The sequence below is a fragment of the Cimex lectularius genome, unplaced genomic scaffold, assembly GCF_000648675.2.
Source record: "Cimex lectularius strain Harlan isolate CLEC.00 unplaced genomic scaffold, Clec_2.1 scaffold209, whole genome shotgun sequence".
Lineage (NCBI taxonomy): Eukaryota > Metazoa > Arthropoda > Insecta > Hemiptera > Cimicidae > Cimex > Cimex lectularius.
Window position 1 is genome coordinate 727453 of NW_019392784.1, and position 19799 is coordinate 747251.

At 35.9% G+C, this 19799-nt stretch overlaps 1 long non-coding RNA gene across 1 annotated transcript in view; it reads left to right on the forward strand.

The window, feature by feature from the left end:
• Positions 1 to 11924: 11924 nt before the first annotated feature.
• Positions 11925 to 19799, forward strand: part of LOC112127224 — a 20649-nt gene continuing 12774 nt past the window's right edge. The window contains exon 1 of the long non-coding RNA XR_002910467.1: positions 11925 to 12026. This is a non-coding gene — a long non-coding RNA (uncharacterized LOC112127224). The remainder of the gene's footprint in view (positions 12027 to 19799) is intronic.

A 19799-nucleotide genomic window follows, 5' to 3' on the forward strand; every position in this document is an offset into this window, starting at 1 on the left:
TTTAGCTTCGGTTAGGGTTAGGATAGGTTTTTCAACGGATAAAGTTAGTTCGGGTCATGGTTAAGTACGGCTCAGTTAAGCAGGGGTCAAAATGTGGGCCCTGGGTCTCACTGCCGGATGTCTGTGCAGCACCCGCGATAAATGCTGAGAAGAGCCCGGAGTCGGACCGGTTCGACTAAACCCTAACACCTCGTTCCCGCCATAGAGCCCGGGCAACGCCATATTTTGGCGGCTAACTGTACAGGACAAACAACGAGTCCTGGCGCTTAATCTGAGACAGCAGACTAAAGGTGGCCATTCACGATCGCTCCAAGCAGTCCAAACGGAGCGACGCCGTTCCAAAAACCACGTCAATGGCAAAACTGAACTGGCGTGCCCGGCTGTGTCGAATATTCGACCGGTCCAAACTCCATCCGGCCACTCCAAATATCTACGGAGCTACGACGGCATGGCGCATTTGTGATTGGGAAAACCTGGCTTGGAGGGTGGGGATTTTGGCGCGCTGGCCTGGTCGTGAATGGGAAAACCTGGCGTGGAGGGTGGGGATTTTGGCGCGCTGGCCTGGTCGTGAATGGGAAAACCCTCGTTTTTTTGGCGCAGTCTCCGTCTTTCTGTCACTGAGCAAACATCTCCGTCGTACATTCTCAAAAAGTCAAAAACGTTTATTCTTTATTGGTAATGACATCCAATCGAGATTTTATTGTTGAGGTGATTGAATTGTATGAAAGTTTACCATGTTTATGAAAAGTGTGGACAATGATTATATTACCACGATAGAAATAAAAGAAATTCGATCCTCAACCAGTTGGTCGACGTTTTCAAAACAAAGGATACAAATGCAATGAGAGATGCGGTATTGATAACCCCTAACAATGATCAGAAATCGTAGTAGAGAACTTAAGTTCTTTGTAGTTCATCCCTGTAGCGAGAAATCGTAATGTGGTTGCCAACCTTTCATGTAGTGATGATTTCTCTCATGACTGTCTTTTGTTTTCTAATCAAGGGGGTAACAAGCTGGAGTAAATATAAATAAGACGTTAATCTTTTTTTTGTAAGGTTTTGGTTGAAATGAAAAAATAGTGTCACGAGGGGATTCGAATCCACGACATTCGGCTAAATACGCCGCTGCGCTAACCACTTGAGCTATCCTGACTTCGATAGTTCGATCCACTCGGGCACCAACTCCCCATCTCAACCTACAACCTTTCGAATTTTCTCTCTTTTTGCCATTTTTTGGTGTCGGAGAGGATCGAAGTCACGATAGCTCAAGTGGTAGAGCAGCGGCGTATTTAGCCGAAGGCCATGGATTCAGATCCCGCTCGTGGCACTAGCTTTTTCATTTCAACCAAAACCTTACAAAAAAGATTAAATAATTGAAAGAAGTAATTTGGTCAATAGAACACTAAATATAATGAATAAATAAGACGTTTCATCCATCCTTAAATAGTTCCTCCAATCAGCGGGTTCAAGGGAAAGTTCTTTCATCAAATTGATGTGGGTATTACGGCTTCTGTTCAGGAGCCACTTCTTACACCATTTTCTCTTCGATTTTTTGATTTTAATATGTAAATAAACAGAAGAGTAGCACAAGAGATCGTCATCTATTTTGAGAAGGTAATTCACTGGATGACGTTCGGAGCGACTGGCTGTGGAGCTGTCGTGAATGCCCCTCAAATTTCAGGCACTCCAAATGGAGCTGTACGTCTTGGCGCGGTTCCATTTGGAGTGATCGTGAATGGCCACCCATTCACCCATGGGAGACAACCCTGACAGAAAACCCTAATCCAAGCTGTTATTATCAGTGTGTCTAAATTAGTGTCTCTTTTCGTAAATTAACAAGAAAAAATGTTCGCAATGCAATGTACGAGTTATTAATCATCTTTCGTGGATTTATAGCCCCTATTATTGAAGGTCACGTCACGTGATGGACGCTTCAGGTTGACTGCTATTATTTCATGAGAGGAGATAGAATGGGAAACTGGATTTCGAGGCCTTTAACCCCGCTGCCAGTTACGGCACCACCCGCATAATCATCATCATCATTATCGTGTCTTTCACTCGGGAAAGCTGTTTTATCGCGGGGCGAGGAGGCAAAAAACTCCAGTTTTTATCAAGTTAAATTACGCACTTACCAAGTTATCCGAAACGATTTATCTTTTTCATTTATTTAATTGTGTTTTCTTTTAGAAATTACTTTTAATCATACAGCCATGTTTGGCCAATTTTCATATGTGAGTCAACTCCTATAAATACTATAAATCCAAAATAACTATTATTGTTTATCATTAAAACAAGATTAAAGAAACAATAATAAAAATTGACTTATGTCATTTTACACTAAGTCATACTATAATCAGAAAAAATGCAGTTTTTTTTTTTAAATTAGATGCAAGTCATTTATTGCGCAGACTTATTTTATATTGAAGCTGGTTATTCAGGGTTTAATCATCCAATTGAAACGTTGTTCAATTAATGACCTTTAGGTGAAATAAATCGTATGGTCATGTACATTTATTTTACAGTTTATCAATTAAATTATTAGTATTGACCTGGTGAAGCCGTGTTGATTGTCGTTTCAGCTTGTAAATCAAGCGCTTTACTTTGATGACAACCTATATGACCAATGTAGGTTTAACCCTGTCGATTCAGGCAACTTGTTCTAGAACAAAAATCAAACGATATGAAACCGCAATTTATTGATGCTTTTTTATTAGATTGTAAACAGTCGACCTTTATTTAATTTTAAAAAATGCATGTACATGTGTATATATATTTAAAATATCTGAGAAATGATAAACCATTTTAAATGTCATGCTTAGACAGCCAACACCAAAGTGTGTTTGAGATGCTGTCGAATATTCAAGTTTTTAATATACCACGGTTGTTATCTATCTTTTACTTTACAATTATATTCCTTCTGTTTATCCACGTGGTTTTTAAAGGTCAGTTATGGCCTCACGACATAAGGAAACCTGTTACAAGATAAAAATCAGTTTATCCACAAAAAAGATTTGTGTTGAATTTGATGCAAATGTCAAATTTTGGTGAACTTGTTTAAAAACTAAACTTGTAATAACCTTGTTTTTTAACGTGTTATTAATTTTTTTTTCATGGTTGTTAGTTTTTTAATAAAATACGGAGTGTTTCTATTTCAGCGCGACATTGACTTTTTTCGTAAACGAAGGTTTTAGAAAATTAATCTTTTTATATGAGGTTTTAGTCGAAATGAAAAAGTTAGTCTCACGAGCGGGATTCGAATAAGAAATCGCAAAAATGAGGGTAAATTCGAAAGGTGGAGGTTGAGATGGAGAGTTGGTGTCCGAGTGGATCGAAGTCACAATAGGTTAGAGCAGCGTCGTATTGAGCCGAAGGTCGTGGGTTCGAATCCCGCTCGTGACACTAACTTTTTCATTTCAACCAAAACCTTACATAAGAAGATTAATTAATTGAAAGAAGTAATTTGGTCAATAGGCCACAAAATATAATCGGTTTTAAAAAATGTAAAACAAGGTTTACATATTAAACCTTATAATTTTTCCCAAAGATCTAAAATAGTTAAGTGCTCTGAACATTTTTTTATGTCACAGTAATAAGTTATAGAAGTTGTAGAGTAATTTATCTGAAATGGTTCAACCTTTCGCAAAGGCCACACAAATGTTTAGGGTAATTACCTGGGAAGAACCTCAGAAAATGTTTACCTTCTTAAAAGAAGTCTATTTTCTTAGGTATGTAAATAAGAAAGGCTCGATTCCACAATCGATCTTTTACGTTGCAGTGAAATAAAAACAGACTTTTCGTGCTTGCTTTATATTTTCTTGCTTAACGGTATTTTCACGAAAGCAAAATAGAAACAAAACATAAGATAATCGTTTAATTATATGGGTTGTCCGGAAAATAATGCAGGATTTTGGTATTAAACAAAAAAAAAGAAACTAGTTACTTTAAAGCAATGTTCTTTAATCAAAATAATTCCCCATACTCTCAATACATTTCTCCCAACGTGTTGGTAACTTATTAATTCCGTCTGAGTAGAATTCAGAATTTTTAGAATTGATAAAGTCAATAAATGCATTTTCCNAATCCTGCATTATTTTCCGGACAACCCGATATGAAGTAAACATTCCCTGGTGTATAAAGAGCTAATAGTCACTAGAATAGTTTAAACAGCAGAGGAAGAAAATTCATCAGGGCTATATAATCAAATGATCGAATTTAATTTTAATTTTTTTCCAGCATAATTACCAACAAAACTTTTAAAATTAATGAAATATTAAGAAATGGGTTTGAATGGTTGCGTATGAGTTTGTGAAGTCGCACGTTGGAATATAGAGAAACAATGATGAGGATCGATTGGGCAAAGAACTGACAGCTACCGTTAATAATGTCAGTGGGAGCTATGTAGCTAAAGAAGCGGGAAAGAAATTCTAGCGGTTTCAGAGCTTGAATGGGCAAATAGTGGAACCCGAGCAGAAACGTATTTTTTCCAACAGTCCCATTTCCTTTAAACAATTTCCAGAAAAGCTGCAAAAATGGCCCAGATTCTGAACAGCCGTTGAAAGATAAAATCGTATCTACATAAATTCCAACGTGTACATATCGTTTACAAATCCATCAAAGCTGGGACCGTTTTATGTCTGCCCAATCTATGAATAAAGACAGATTATTTACGTAAGGAATTTTTGACCAAGATTAATGGAGAAGCCGAGACGATTGATCTGATCAGACTTCCAAGATTTTTTATAGATTTTCATATCAAATTTAGTCAGTATGAAAATACTATTTCTGTTAACAATATTAAGTGATTAATTAAATAAAAATGTTAGTCGGGTAAGATGGCGAAGTTAAAAATTACATTGATGTTTGCATTGTTTAGCGAAGACGATTATCGAGTAGCAGCAACGCTCAGGATGACCGACTAAACAATTGACTGTAAGTTCTTAATCGGTCAGTTCCGCCGATTTCCGTGAGACAGTTGACGAAACTTTCAAATTACAGAGGTTTGCGCCCGTGGGGTTTTTGGTATAGTTCTATTTTGTGCCATAAATAGCCTGCAGTTGTTGACGGGAAGAGGATTTTTACGCTATGCTGAATTTAAGGGAGTGAATTCACCAAAAAAGGAATTTTCTCATATAGGAAGCCCGAAACGTTTTGTCATAAAAAGATTGAATGAAAAAAAAAATCAGTTGTAATCTTGTAATTACAGTCCAAAGATAAACTTATATTGAATGAGCTGAGTGATAGAAAAAGAGAAAAAGAGAGAAATTGAGAGGGAGAATTAAATTGAATTGAACATTTTATTTATATCCATTATATTTAGTGGTCTATTGACCAAATTACATCTTTCAATTAATTAAACTTTTTATGTAAGGTTTTTCGTTGAAATGAAACGAAAAAAAAAATTAAAAATGAATTTTATTTATAAACGGTAAAACAATGTTTAGTAATAATTTACATAATTGATAACTGTTTATGTAAACACACCTGTAAAAGAAAATGGGTTTTTGTATTCTTTATCTTTGCACACGAAATAAACGTTCACATGGAGCGATTTTCTAAATTCTGATGGTTTGGGCGAGTGGAACTGTCGTCGGTCCGGCCACATGCTGGTAGTTCGTTCTTCTACCAACACCACTACTGCCTGCAGTGAAAATATAACGGTTATGTTTGAATCTTCCCATCTTTACATTTTTGTAGTTTTTCCAACTATATTGTATCAGTAGGTTTGTAACTATAACCGATTCAGTATTTTTTGCGATTATTGTGTTAGCGAGGTTTTGTGCGTCTATTCACTGTTAACGCCTCCAAATCGGAATATGAAAGACGCAGGAAACGTGTATCATACTGGGAACCGAAGGCCCGTCCGGACAGCTGAAAGCTGTGAAAATTGACCCAACAAATTTTTGAAATCCTAACGCTCATTATTTATACGTCCATTTTATATTCTCTAAACCCGCCCGGTACTATTTCAAACAAAGTATGAACGTTTCGTCGAAATCGGTACAGAAGTTTTCGTTTTTATCAATAACAAACATACGAACGTTCACTTCTGTTTTATATATATATATATATATATAATGTGTGGTTGTTAGTGACCGTTGACACGCAAGAATGGCACAATTACACAGAAGACAAACACTTTGAGTGAGTAGAAATACTTTGATTGAATATAAAAAATAAATAAAATAAAATATATTTTGCATTGTATAAATTCACTTTTCCACATCCAAAATGTAATTGTAAATGTAAACAATGTTTGTAAATCCCAGGCCCTGAAGATGATCTCAATAAAGATCGAAACGTTGGCACGATAAAGAAAATGTTTTTCTGAAACCTACATCACACCAAACCGCATCTGACGATTTCTGAATATATATATATAATGTTTTTATTTCACAGTTTTTAGAGAATTTCGAATTCTTTAAAAAATAAATATTTAAATAACCCCCATTTTAACAATTTTTCGTTTATTTCACCTGTCGTTCAAATTTGTACGTGAGGTCCAGGAGTACAATAAAAAAAAAAACAGCACGAAAAATGGTGCTACATAATAATATATTTGAAAGGAAAGAGATCGGTACCAAGGGAAATCTTGCCTGTGGGCCGATTATAATAGGATAACGGCATCTACCATTTTTGGTAATGCTACAGGCCAAAATATATGAAAAACAAAATATGATCAATATTTTAATATGTGGCTCATCGATAAACAGGGTAATGAATAACAAGCGGGTGTAAATAGCTTCCGTTAAAAGTCGAGAATAATTCTTAAAATTACTTTTTTTTTAAATTATTTTAGCAACACACATTTTAATTGGCAGATTCATCAAGTTAATTATATTTTATGCAAGAAGGCAATAACGATTTGAATATCTGTTCGAAATCTTGTGACATTCTGTTAGGTAAATCTAGATAACTTATAGGCACATTTTTCCCTACGGTAGTATAAAAAAATTATTAGGGCAAAAATAGAAAGTTTTAACTTCCAACATGAACCTGTTGTTTATTAGAATACTGAAGTAGATTAAATGAAGACGGCGAGAAACAATGGTATACACAAAAGACAAAACAGACCACTTCTAATGGCCGTCCTTATAGAAAAAGACGGCCATGCATTTAGTGAGATTAGATTTAAATCCCTAACATTTAACTGCATAATGGGAAGGAAACGTATAACGACAAGGGCGCAACATCATATTTCTTTTTGAAAGAATTTAACCCCGTTTTCTAGGCTATTCTATCGGCCCATACAAATTCGTCATTATAATCTCTTACAATTAATACAAGAATATTTTTAAAAAACTGACTGGCCGTTTGTATAAAACGGGAACAGCATTGATAGAATATATTTCCAAAAAAATTTTGGTTTGCAACCTATGCGAACGATACTGCAATTTTGTCCTCTAATTCGAATCCTTTCTGAGCTACATCCAAGATACTTTAAGCTTATCGAAAACTAGTGCAAAAAGTGGAGGACACGATTGAATGAAGAAAACTTACACGGTGTACATTCACATTGATATTTTACAGTCTTACCATCCACTGTACTTCAACAACTTCAAAAAAAGTTAAATACTCAGGACTATACCTAGACGGCAGATTGACGTGCAATCCCACACAGGACTTAAGAGACCACAAATTAACAGAAGATTTCGACAAATACGATTAATTCTAGGACCGAACTACTACCTTTTTGACCGTCAACACAAAACTAACTTTATTGAAACTTTACTACGACCACTATGGGCATGCGGAGTAGAACTGTGGGTTTCTGCCAAACCATCTAACATATAGCGCATCCAATCCTACCAATCAAAAGTCATCAGACAAATTTCAGTTCTCCTTACTACGTTAGTGACTTCGCAATCCACAACGACCCCTACATTCCTTTTGTCAACGAATTAATCCGTTCGTGATTCCGAATGTTTCACACCTCTCGGTCCATACTAACCAACCAATTACTCTACTCTACCCATCCCGAGAACCCTCCATGTCGCCTTAAGCAGGGAACACACTTACCCGATCCAACGCTATGCGACGCTACCCAATGCTACCCGACGCCTTAAGCCAGAAACACACTTACCCGATGCTACGCCATGTGACGCTGCCCGATGCTACCCGACGCAAATCCAAACTCCAATTTTCCATAAGGTTGCATTACCCCCGTGCACATCTGCCCGACGCTATGCTACGCTANGCTCATAAAATTTAACTAATAATTTATTACAAAAGATGCGTTGCGATTGTGATAGTGATTATTGTGATAAAAGCTGTGGACTGTACGCGACGTGTACTTGCTTCGGATAGATGTGCACACCCCACCAAAACGTGGCAAGGCGTCCGGTAGCATCGGGTAGCGTCGCATGGCGTAGCACCGGGTAAGTCTGTTCCTGGCTTTACCACGTTTTGGTAGGGTGTGCACATCTATGCAAAGTCAACCACACGTCACGTACAGTCACACAGCGTGTATCACAATAATCCCTATAACAATCGCAACGCCTCTTTTGTTCTTAATGCACTTTTTTGAGCAAAACCTTGTTATAAATTGTTAGTTAAATTTTATGAGCACAACCATGTAATAATTTGTTTGTTAAACTTAATTGTTCTAAATAAAATTATTCCTGTGGTTTGATTAATTTTCTACCATACCATCATAATTAAATAGTTTTTTTATAAAAACTTATGAATTTTTGATATCGTTTAATTTGGTTAAAATTAAAATAGAAATGTTGTAATTAATATAACGACAAAATTACATATACTTAATTTGAAATAAACTACAAAAAATATGAGTGTCCTGTTCTGAAGCTACTCGACGAAAATGGTGTAATTTTATGAGCAAAACCTTGAAATAAACTATTAGTTAAATTTTATAAGTAAAACCGCGTAATAAATTGTTAGTTAAATTTATTATATCAAAAAATGGTATTCCGGTGTTTTGATCTATTTTCTGCCAAACCATTAAAATTAATTTTTTTAAATAAAAACTAACGAATTTTTGATCTTGGTTAATTTGGTTTACATTAAAATAAGTATGTTGTAATTAATATAACGACAATAATACATATAGTTTGAAATAAAAATATGAGTGTCCGGCTCTTTTGTCTTCGACTGTAATCGATGCGACCCGACGAAAATTTGGACAGTGGGGATCGCAGAGCGTAGAGTAGGGTAGCATAGCATAGCGTCGGGCAGATGTGCACGGGGGTAATACAATCTTATGGAAAAATGGACTTTGGATTTGCGTCGGGTAGCATCGGGTAGCGTCGCATGGCGTTACATCGGGTAAGTCTGTTCCCAGGTTTAATCGTCGAAGGCCTCGAGACCTTCACCTTAATCTCTCACACTGAGTGCCTGAATTGGCTAGTTTCACATGGCGTCCGGGTGCAATGGTGTTTACCCTGGGACCAATGGGGTTGCAATGTCATTTAACATTGAGGTTCTTTAGCGTGCACACCTAGCCGTCAGCCATTAAGATTTAGATTCTCAAGCTAGAAGCGACTCAGTCCGCGCACCGAAAATCTGCTTCTTCCGTGAGGTTCGGTGTAGAAACCCACATCATCCCGCAGCATGCTGCCGACATTAACATCCTCATATCTAATCATTTTTCTTAGAAAAAGAACAATATATTAATTTTGGCTTTAATATGAAAAGCGTGTCATATTGAAAACACATTTCCATTTAATAACGCAAAAATGAATAGGGTTATTTGTAATTTATTCTTATTCAATTAACTTTAATTAAATTAATTATACTAACTTGTTAGTTGGATAAAGGAAAATAGAAAATACAAACGAGAAAAAACAGTTTTTAATCCTCGTTTTTAATGACGGATTTATTTAAGAATACTAAATTTGAAAATACACCTTTTCTCTATTTTAATCCAGTTGTATTCTCTTTAACGATGGAAAGACATCATCTTGAACCAGTTCGCAAATTAAATTGGGCCATTTCTATATTAATTTTTTTCTTGACCGTAAGTATCATCTTTTAAATATAAACACATCTTGTTTGTATCCTTGCTTTGAATCAAAACTAAGTTGCTAGAAAGTAGGATTATTATAAATCTTAAAATATAAATTTTATTTAATTGTGTTTGACGAATCAAATAATTTTTTTGCTGGCACATGGATCTTAATCTATCATATCAGTAATGCTTTTTAATATTTTTGTTTACATAATGTAATAAATGTGTAGAGATTAGTGACCGTTAATCTATAGTTATTCAGATATCGTGAGATGCGGTCGGGAGTGATGTAGGTTTCAGAAAAACATTTTCTTTATCGTGCCAAATCTAATCTCACTAAATGCATGGCCGTCTTTTTCTATAAGGACGGCCATTAGAAGTGGTCTGTTTTGTCTTTTGTGTATACCATTGTTTCTCGCCGTCTTCATTTAATCTACTTCAGTATTCTAATAAACAACAGGTTCATGTTGGAAGTTAAAACTTTCTATTTTTGCCCTAATAATTTTTTTATACTACCGTAGGGAAAAATGTGCCTATAAGTTATCTAGATTTACCTAACAGAATGTCACAAGATTTCGAACAGATATTCAAATCGTTATTGCCTTCTTGCATAAAATATAATTAACTTGATGAATCTGCCAATTAAAATGTGTGTTGCTAAAATAATTTAAAAAAAAAGTAATTTTAAGAATTATTCTCGACTTTTAACGGAAGCTATTTACACCCGCTTGTTATTCATTACCCTGTTTATCGATGAGCCACATATTAAAATATTGATCATATTTTGTTTTTCATATATTTTGGCCTGTAGCATTACCAAAAATGGTAGATGCCGTTATCCTATTATAATCGGCCCACAGGCAAGATTTCCCTTGGTACCGATCTCTTTCCTTTCAAATATATTATTATGTAGCACCATTTTTCGTGCTGTTTTTTTTTTTATTTTNAGCAGACAAACACTTTGAGCCCTGAAGATGATCTCAATAAAAGATCGAAACGTTGGCACGATAAAGAAAATGTTTTTCTGAAACCTACATCACTCCCGACCGCATCTCACGATATCTGAATAACAATGTAATAAATTATATGGACTGAATATTATTGTTATTTTAATTGCCATTATTATGGCTATAAGTATATGACAACGCTTTTTTTATTGACAGTGATCGCTAATCCTATAACATATCAAAAGGGGTCATGGAAGGAGAGATTTTCAGCCCATTTGTGTTTTCATGTTACCAAAATATTCCTGCAATTGACATTGCATACCAGAAATACCCCATTAAAATTTTTTCAGTATATTATCAATTAGCCTTTTTACAGATGGAGTGAGCAATATTAATAAAGAAATGAACTGTATAAATAAAAATAATTATTTTAATAAGATAATATAAAAGAATAATCTTTTTCTCAATCTCAATACAAGGCCAAAATAATATAAACGTTGAAAATATAACACTTACTAAACTTCAGCCCCGTTTGATAAAATCAGTATTTAATAAAGCGTCCAATGTTAATTCAGAGACCAAGGAATCGAATTTTGAATCAATTCGGATTTATCTTACATGCAATTCAAAATAAGCCTAAAAACCTTTTTAGGTTTTTTTTTAAATATGAAAGAACACTGTTGAACTGTTTGAATTATTTAATTGATTATGAACACTATACGATCATTAGACCAACTAGATCAATTTTTCTTTACCCATTGAACCTTTAACATTGATTGTACGACAGATATTACACGGTTATTATCGTATTATGCACTAAATAATTTTTATTGTTATTTTGTGATTTACAATTATATAATTGTTATAAATTGAATTATCAGGTCTGAATGAGTTTACTCTGAAATTTTCATCAATTTTCGATAAATCTAATTGAAATAGTTAATTGGAATTAGGCTTACGAATAATGACATCAAAAGAAATTTGTTCCAGGGAAGGACCACCCCTTGTTCTATCATCATGCCAACCGTGGTCCAGGGGCTACCAGCGAGGTCATTTCAGCTCCCAACCCATGACATTATTCGTGCGTGCATGCGCACATACGCGATTGACTCAAGGTAGGAAAACGGGCCAGACCGTATTTCTTGTCTCTATAGAAGATATGAAAAGGTACGAAATGTTTATAAAGTCTAGAGGCGATAATTTCATCCCGAGTGACAAAATAGATCAATGTAACGAAAACCTCTCCCGGGGACGTTTTTTTGGTCTGCTCGAGGTGCGATAAACATAACATAAAGATTATTTTCTTAAATAAATCAGGATTGTTTTTCAAGAGATTTTTCAACGATGGGAAAACAACTGGTCGATCTCGAGGGGAAATAATGATAGACGGATTTTGTTGAGAGTTAACGTTAGAGTCAGTTCCGATTAATTATCATCTATATTGAAATAATAAGTTGAAATAAGTCAATCCCCTATAGGAGTGAGATGGTTGAACACTAATACGTTGTACAAATTTTATTTCTTATAAAAAAAATTCAGCAGTTCTTTCAGTTGTTTCTATATGATATATACCCTATATGTTTCAAATCGGCCAATGGTATCTAATACTTATCGATTTTCCATACTGGAGAAAAAAAATATGCCTGCATCTAGAAATTGGTGTAAGCGAAAAAATGCGTGAAGAATTTGATGGTAAAAAACGTTGAGGTCGTTGTTGTATGAAACAGACGAATATTTTCAAATTGCCATGCCATCTCGATACGAATTGATTTCTGATCAGTATTCGATCTAGTGGACCACCATGGACAACAGATTTGATCGAGCACGTGCAAAAATTTGATTCTTTTGTTGCTAAAACTAGTAAAATTTTAATATTTATTTAGAAATCGTGAGATACGGTCTGGTGTGATGTTGGTTTCAGAAAAACATTTTCTTTATCGTGCCAACGTTTCGATCTTTATTGAGATCATCATCAGGGCTCAAAGTGTTTGTCTTCTGTGTAATTGTGCCATTCTTGCGTGTCGTGTCGAGAGTCCGCATCTCACGATTTCTAAATGAATATCGATTAACGGTCACTAATCACCACACATAAAATTTTAATATTAAGCGTTATAGTAAAAATTATGGAAAGATAATATTTTTTCTTTTGTGCCCAAATTATATTAGACAAAGTCTGATTTTTATATAATTTTCAATATTTTAATTGGCTGTTTACCACGGCTCTGTTGCTGTAGGTAACAGTAATTTGGGAAAGACCTATGAATGGCTTTTTTCTTAAATTTAAATTATATTTTTTCAACTTCAAAATAACATATTTCAAATGAACCGTTTTTTATTTCAAATTAACCTAAGAGAGGGTATGAAATATAAGCAAGTAAAGAAAAATTCTTATATTAAAAAATATTTAATGGGCTCACAGAAAGATCATATGAAAAATAATTAAAATTACGATGAAAAGTTAGGTATATAAAATAAAATATAAAAACCAATATTTCTTCTCTTGATTTGAGTTTTTTTAAATATAAACTATCTGGGCATTTTGGGCATTTAAAAAACACGATTTCTCACATATTTCAAATTATAAAACAATCCTTTTTTTAAATATTTTATTTTAAACAATTTTTAATGTGTGGTGATTAGTGACCGTTAATCGATATTTATTTAGAAATCGTGAGATGCGGTCTGGTGTGATGTAGGTTTCAGAAAAACATTTTCTTTATCGTGCCAACGTTTCGATCTTTATTGAGATCATCTTCAGGGCCTGGGATTTACAAACATTGTTTACATATTACAATTACATTTTGGATGTGGAAAAGTGAATTTATACAAGGCAAAATATATTTTATATATTCAATCAAAGTATTTCTACTCACTCAAAGCGTTTGTCTTCTGTGTATTGTGCCATTCTTGCGTGTCGTGTCGAGAGTGCCAGTGAGATTTTGCTGTGTGTGTTCATATACGTTGAATTTTGAAGGGGTGGGGAAGGATGTCGGTATAGAAAAGACAAAAAAAATCGCCTCCTTTCACCTCAAAGAAGCCGACGCCTTATACAAAAACTTTGATTGAATATATAAAATATATTTTGCATTGTATAAATTCACTTTTCCACATCCAAAATGTAATTGTAATATGTAAACAATGTTTGTAAATCCCAGGCCCTGAAGATGATCTCAATAAAGATCGAAACGTTTGCACGATAAAGAAAATATTTTTCTGAAACCTACATCACATCAGAACGCATCTCACGATTTCTAAATAAACAATGTTTAATTGTAATTGTAATTAATTTTAATGTGTCTGATATTACCTTCCACACCCCTATCCGGGAGATTTGGAACAAGGTCACAACCGTTTATGGCCGTTACTAGACTCTGTCGGTGCCGATATTGGTCGCTCACAGGCGACAAATGTGGTCGAGGAGCTGGCCAGGCACTTTGCCGCCGATTCCAGCTTTGCGGCCACACCGTTCGTCTACAGGCTCTCAAACAAGAGGCGGAATGTACTGCAATTAACTTTAGACTTTTTCAGCAGCAAACGTGCTCCTATCCGGCCCGTCGGCGAGAGGCGCTTACTGTACCTGGCCTTAAGGATGACAGGGACCGTACGAGCTATAGGCCGATTTCTCTGACAACCTACTTGAGCAAGCTCCTGGAGTCCATGGTGAATGTTCGTCTGTACCTTGAGATGAAGTGAGTTCACAGCCAGCATCAGGCGGGATGGATTCTGCAGGCATCGTTCTGCAGTGGATGATGTTTGCTGCTTGAAAGAGCTGTTCAGGACCTTTCAAAAGAATGATTTTGCCTGAACGTAAATAGATGAGATTAAATGACATTTGAAATTTCAAGCATATGGAATTGGTGCTCCAAGGATGTTTCTAACTGATGGCATTAAACTGATGGGTTGAAAAAGGAAATTTGTTATTTCCGTTGTTTTGGAAAGTAGGATGTTTGTACGTTGTATGGATAGTCTACTAACTTTACTTAAAAAAAGGCTTATATTAAATTTTAATGAAAGACTTGTGAAAATGGTTATTACCTTAGATCGTTTCAGCTGGTAAGAACATTCTTGGGAGAGCGAGCGTACTTCCTATTCGAAAAAGCAAACTTAATTTTTTTAAAATATTGGTTAGTGCAGGTTGGATCGAAGCGTGAATTGTCTAGTTCTACTTTTTTCTTAGTACATATTTTTTGTGTTCAGGAAGCTTAACTATTGACGAGTTTTTTCTTATTTATGTTAACAAAACTGTTTATCAGATCATAAATTTGTTGAAATATATATTTGGACTTTGTTCCTTGCGAGGCACTGATTTACATAAATTACTTACATAAATTAACTTACATAAATTTAGTAGTCTGATGAAAGCTCGCCCTAAACTAATAAACAAAAGTATGCTTATTATTCACTGCCCATAAAAAAATCGACCACCTCGGTTTTGCATGAAAAAATGGCGAAATAGGGAAATGCATATTTTCTCAGCCTTTTAAGTAAGTCACAAACTTGCGTTAGGTCTAATTTTTTTAGAAAATTTTACGCTGAACACTATGCTTTTTAAATGTTTTTCTAGATTCAGTCATTTATCAATAAATAAAAAACTGCGGGAACACGTTATTTTTGCACTTTTTACCAGAACTACAAATCGAACTGTGGAGCCAAAAAATCGTTCTGAAGAGGCGCCCTATAACAATCAATAGGAGATTTTAATACGCTCTCAATTGATTACCTCCAGCTTTGCCCTTCTCAACCGTTTTCGAGTTATTCGTGATTTTTGGGCAAAAAACGTGGGTTTTTACATGCTCATGGAAAAAACCGATCTCTCTCTCTCTCTCTCTCTCTCTCTCTCTCTCCCTCCCTCTCGCTCCCTCTCTCTCTCTCCCTCTCTCTCTCTCTCCCCCCATTTTCAAGGATGGATATATTTTGAACCGTGTAATTTTCGCAAATTTTACGCTCTACAACTGTTGTTCCGAGGACTTTTCCACCAGACCAGTCGTAATTATCTGACAGTGCGTCGGGTAGTAATTTCACTAATATACTATTTTTCCTAGCCGTATACAGACTATGTATACGAACTCTCTTTATAACAGGAGGAATCAACAGAACAAACATGTTTAGCATGATTTAGCAGCTGGATTATCAAAATAATTGAAGGTGGAAAAGAGGCCGTAAGCCGCTTTCACTGTGTAAATACTGGCATAATTTCGGCCATTCACATTACGTTCTAAGTAAAGAATATACGTTTTGGAGGCTAATCGTACAAAAGAGGCGTTTTTAATAATCCGAAATTGCAAATAAATAAAGATCTTGAAGTGCAAAATGTCCAAACAAAATGAAAAATCGATGTTTAACTTTTTTAAAAATAATAGTTATGTAAAAATTATTTTCTGTTGAGTTTAAGCAAATTTATAAAACGAATGTTTATTAGTTTCAACAACACAATGTAAATCAGTTCACTGATTATTGATTTGTAGAAGTTCAAATCTGCACACGCGTGCACATACATACACGGATGTACAAGTCGAGCCTTTCACTTTTCGCGGTCAACCGGCAATTCCAGCTTTTGTGCTTTATACCCCCGGGTGTTGGCAATCCGGGGTCAGACCATGGTCTTATCCTTCCAGCCATGTTGGGCTGCAGCTCGAGGGGCTGCCATCAGCAAGGTTATTTCAGCCTCCAACGCAAACAATTACCAGAACCAAACCCATTCACTCTTAAATACATTATTTTTTATTTACATAACATTTACTCAGTTGTGGAGTACTCGATATTCCTCCACTATACTTTACACTTATTATATAACTAACGTAATCGAAGGAACTCAATATTCCGCCATCGACTTTCTCAGACTATACATTCACGCCAATAGGTACATTCATTCTCAACATACGTTAGAGATACACAACTATCAGTAGTATATACAATAAAACAATTCTGTTTCCTCCAAGAATCGTAACAGAGGGCCTAAATACTCGCTGCCGTACTCACGCACCATTCTCATATCGGGTGGCATGCCAACGCGCCCTTGGACTACGTATTTCACCTTTCAATTAGGTAGGACACATCGAGCAGCCTTTCTCTGCGTGACACATTCGTGGGCTTTGGCCCAAATTTAAGCGTCCCTGTGTCAACCTCACATAACCTATTTTTAATCAGGTGAGTATGACCCCTTTTCTACGAGTCAGATCTAACGAGGGCCACTTATCCACAGTGTTCTTGATACGTGAGAGCTTCTTTGCCGATCTGGCCCACCAGCGCTGCCACTTTCTTTTAAACATGTTTTTCATTATTTTTAAGCGGATCGAGGTGGTCGGGAGGTTGAGACCTACCGGTTTTAGCCGCCTTTTCATTACCCTCCAGACTTTGTGTCCAAGTGCCAGACAACCACACCGTTTTGTCGAGACGCGACCATGAGTTGGACCCCATCGCAATACAAGGCGCCACACCTTCTCAGGTCTTAGACCGGTTTGTGAAGACAAAGTGAAAACCGGCATACCTCGATCCAAAGAACTTAGCTATGCAAAGTTGATCATTTTCTCTCTTCCAAAATTGAACGGAAATGGTTTAACTTCTTTTGGCTTGTTTTGAAGATAAAGTGTATAAAAGAGCTCTCTTGGTGTATTTCTGTTGAAATTGAAACATGTGATTATAAAATAACATCTGTTTAAGTTTAATTAGAAGTCTTACCACTGAGTTAAACAATTCACGTGTCTGTATAGTTTGTTTTAATTTTCGTACATAAAAAAAGAGGCAACGATGTGAGATTGCAATTAATCTCCTCCCTTTTAACTACTACCTGATTCTAACATCCTACCTAACTGCCTCCAATCGATCCAGCGTTTTCTCTCCTGACCCTGACCACAATGAGTCCGGCTTGACATGATCTAACATCTCCCCTACTTCTCTCCTCTCCGCTGATAACATTCACACCCAATGAAGTAGCCCATATCAAAAGACATCTAGCACTGAGATAGCTCTTGGTTTCGCCAGATAACCGCAAAAATCCTTCAACACTTGCTTAAAAAAGATGTCTTTTTCCTTATCTACCTTTAGAAGTCTGTTCTTTGATTAACATAGTTCACATCCAAATGGAAATTTCCCCTCATCCGAATGATTCGAAAGCCTAAAATTTCATAACCTTCAATCATCCTATCATCCAATTAGGTTGTTGTCTATATTGGGCAAAAAGCTTGGAAAACTCGTGCTTAAAGCCATTCACCCCATGCTTTTATTTCTGTATCATTATCCGTGACTTCCAGTTTGGCTTCGGACGTTCTCGTTCCACTGTTCTACAGTTCCATCGCGTTGTAGACATCATCATTAGCTCTCTTGAGCAAAAGTCTCCTGTGCATTCCTAGTTGAGAAGCAAAACTTGGTTCGGCTATGGAACTCTCGGAGCTTACAAGAGTCTACTACCCGATCGTAAAATCGGACCTAACCCCCTAACCGACAGATACGTTCACGTCATCACTGGTCCCTCGCTATCGGCCGGCAATCGCACAGATGCAGGAGTACCACAAGGAATTATCTTAGTACCCATCCTGTATAGTCTACAGAGTATACACCGCGGAAATTCCCGCGCATCCTGAAACGACCTTCACCCATTATGCTGATGATACCGCGGTATACCCCCAAACTTACCACCGTCCTTTCCTCTCATAAAAGTCATATTATCTCAACCGGTGAGCTTATGTCACATCCCTTGAGCATGTGTTCAAGCGGTAGAAGATGACGATAAACATGCAAAAATTTAAATTTCAAGAAACAAATATTAAGTACCAAATATCACCCGGTTTTTTTTTAACCAATACCTAATCATTTAATTAAAAATAAAAATTAAAAAATATAAATTCAATTATAAAAATATCTTTATCTAATTAAATAATAACAAAAGTGTAATTGTTAGAAATGTTTGAAACGAAAACGCCTTAGTTCTTCAATAAAAACGATCTGTACAAAATAGGCTCTTGTTATTTTTTAATTCCAGGCTTTGGAGAATGATTAAATGTAATAAGCTTTTAATAGGCTGTCGGTGTTAATTTAGAAGCGGAAAAAGAGAGATTATGGGTTTATCAAAAACCTGCTTAGACAGCGAGTTTTCCAACGCTGGCTCGATATGGCCTATCGTAACAACCTGTCATCAATCAAATCTTCAGCAGAATCCCCATTCAGCACTCACACCTAAACAGTTTAACATGTGTTAACAACCCAAACTTCTTAGCCATTACTGTATTATTAATAATATTTATAACTAACCACTTTTTCTGCTATTATACCGAATAATGAATTTATTATTTTGTGGTTCATAACTAGTAATTTTCCACAAGAACAATTTTTTCTTATATGAAACTCGGAGGACCTGATCGTAGAACAAGGGTAATCTTCACCCTATTGGGAATATGCTATGCGAGGTTGACACGTGGACACTCCTTTTTGATCCAAAGCCCACGTCCGGCATGTAGAGAAAGGTTGCGCGAGTGTCCCATCTGATTCAAGGGTGCCACTCCTTTGCCCCCAAACAGATAGCGTGTAGTAATGTCCGTTATGAAAATTGTGCATGAGCACGGCAGTATCTGGGTCACCTGTTCCTATTCCTAGAGAAAATAAGGTCGTTTTATTATATATAGTACTCATAATTTTGTGTCAATAGATTGTGTTGACAGTGAATGTATTTATCTGCAAATGGGAATTTTTTTTTAAGATAGTTCCTACTCACAGTAAGTTGTTTTGCAACGATCCGGATTTCGAGCCTTTTAGCTCATCATCAGGTTGAAGGACTTCTACAACCACGTCTCTCGACATGAATTGCCAAAGTGAACCCGCTGATACCTCCGCCAACGCGACGTTCCAATTAGCAGCTGATTTTTTTAATGGCGCTCAATTTGAACGTGCGAAAC